At 50.3% G+C, this 2,226-nt stretch overlaps 1 pseudogene; it reads right to left on the reverse strand.

The window, feature by feature from the left end:
- Positions 1 to 6: 6 nt before the first annotated feature.
- Positions 7 to 2,226, reverse strand: part of LOC110392077 — a 4,445-nt pseudogene continuing 2,225 nt past the window's right edge.

Consider the following 2,226-nt stretch of genomic DNA (forward strand, 5'->3'; position numbering starts at 1 on the left):
GCAGCTGTCTGTGTTGCTGCTGGTGTCAGTGCGGTGCTTGAGGAGGACGCCTGTGTGGCTTCTGCTGAGCAGCCACGCAGCACTGCTTGCTTACGCTGAGCTTGGTCCCTGCAAGAGATGGGCTTGTGGTAAGCGCGTGTGATGCGTGGTTGTATTTGTTTCAGCACTGCTGACTCTTCCTGCTGCTAAAATGGGACCATCTGATCTTTTAATTTAGTCTCAAACTACAATCTTTTGTTTCAAATGGGAGAGGATAAGAGAAGTCGTGACTCAAAGATACCTGGTTGTGCCTTGAGGCAGAGTCTCTGAGAGGCCTTGTGCCTGCTCTGGTGGCTCTGAGCTGCCTTAGAGCAGTTCTACATCCACCTCCCTGACCGATACCCATTCCCATTGTGGCATCTCTATCACTACCTCAGGGTGACTTCTGCTGATTGCACTGTTGAGCCAGGAATTTCAGCAGAAATTCCAGGTGTGGTGCAACAATCTGTCTTTATTCTGCCTGCTGCAGAAAATAATGCAGCCCATGGGTCTTGACTGGTAATTCAAATCAGCACAAAAAGGCAAAAACAAATGGTTCAGTAAAATTTTGTGTTCTGGTTCTTACACCAGTTTAGGGATGGTAGAGCCAATAGTTTGGTAGAGGAAGGTGTCTGTGCTTCTATTTTCTTCTCTGACAGTGCAGAATGTGATAAATATTTCTGAATCTAAAGCTGGAGATGAGGAAAATATGGATATGAATTTTAAAGAGAGGTTCTTCTGCAATCACTGTGTCCTGGCTACGCAATGGCTGCGTGAGGGCAATAGGCAGAGAGCCCATTCCCCTGGAGGAGTTGGCTGTGCTCTTTGGTGTGAGGCTGCAGGAAGCTCTGCAGGGTGTGAGGGTGCGACTTACTTTGGCAGAGCACGATGGTGATGGTTATGGCAGTGAGGAGCAGGAAGCAGGCGCAAGCCAGGTTAACCCACAGGATGAATTTGCAGGACCAATTCAGCTTGTTCTTGTTACTTGTTTCTGCAGGAAGAAAGGAGAGAGAGGAAAGAGGAAAGTCCCAGCTGCAGACATGTCCCTGCATTCTGAAACGCCAGCACAGATTTTAATTTGGCCTCTTCCAATCACAGCAGCACTGCAGGCAGAGCCCCTGCCTCCCCAGTGCTGGGTTACCTGCATCCGCGCCCCATCGCAAGTTGTCCTTGGTGACATGTCTGCTCTGGGTGGTGTCAGTGGATGTGGTGGGTTCTGCTGTTGTTGTGAGTGGATAGAAAAATGGATGAATGCAGTGTGATAGATCAAGACAGCCATAGATGATGCTGTGGCCAGCACAGGGGGAACTCTGCAGGGCCCATTTTGACCTGTGATGCCCTGACACTCTGATGTGAGGTGTGCTTGTATTGCTGAGCTGCCCAGCCATGGAACCTGCTGTCTGTGGGCTCAGAATTTCTTAGCAGCACCCTCATAAATTCTGAGCTCTTTAGGTGGCTTCATCCCCTCACTGGCAGCTCTCTGAGAATGATTAAATTGTTCTTTTGTCCTCACATCCCCAGATGCCTACATTCAGTGCAGCCTTTAATTCCTGTTGTTCCAAGGAAATCAGCAGTGCAGGCAGAGCCCCTGCCTCCCTGCAGCTGGGTTACCTGGACCTGGGCTCTTCTGGCAGCTGTGCTGCTTGGTGATCTGGCTGCACTGGGTGGTGGGAGGGGGGTGTGGTGGGTGCTTCTGTTGTTGTTATGACTGGTAGGAGAAATGGATGAATACAGTGAGGTACAGCAGAAGAGCTTCCTCTCACCCCTGCCAGGACACAGCCAGGAGAGGGGGAACTTTTATAGGGCCTGGCTTGAACCGTGTCTTGGGACCAGTGCTCTTTAACTTCTTTATCAATGGCATCGCTGAAGGAATTGTGTGCACCCTCAGCTAGTTTTCTGATGACACCAAGCTGAGCGGTGCAGCTGATGCAATGGAAGGAAGGGATGCCATTCATAGGGACCTCAACAAACTAGAAAGGTGGGCCCAGGTGAATCTAATGATGTTCAGCACAGCAAAGTGCAAGGTTTTGCACTTGGGCCGGAGGAATCCCAGGTATATATACAGACTGGGAGAAGCAATCCTTGAGAGCAGCCCTGCAGAGAAGGACCTGGGGGTTCTGGTGGATGAAAAACTAAACATGAGCCAGCAGTGTGTTCTTGCAGCTCAGAAAGCAAATGGCATCCTGGGCTCCATCAGAAGGGAGGTGG

The sequence above is a fragment of the Numida meleagris genome, unplaced genomic scaffold, assembly GCF_002078875.1.
Source record: "Numida meleagris isolate 19003 breed g44 Domestic line unplaced genomic scaffold, NumMel1.0 unplaced_Scaffold928, whole genome shotgun sequence".
NCBI classification, from domain to species: domain Eukaryota; kingdom Metazoa; phylum Chordata; class Aves; order Galliformes; family Numididae; genus Numida; species Numida meleagris.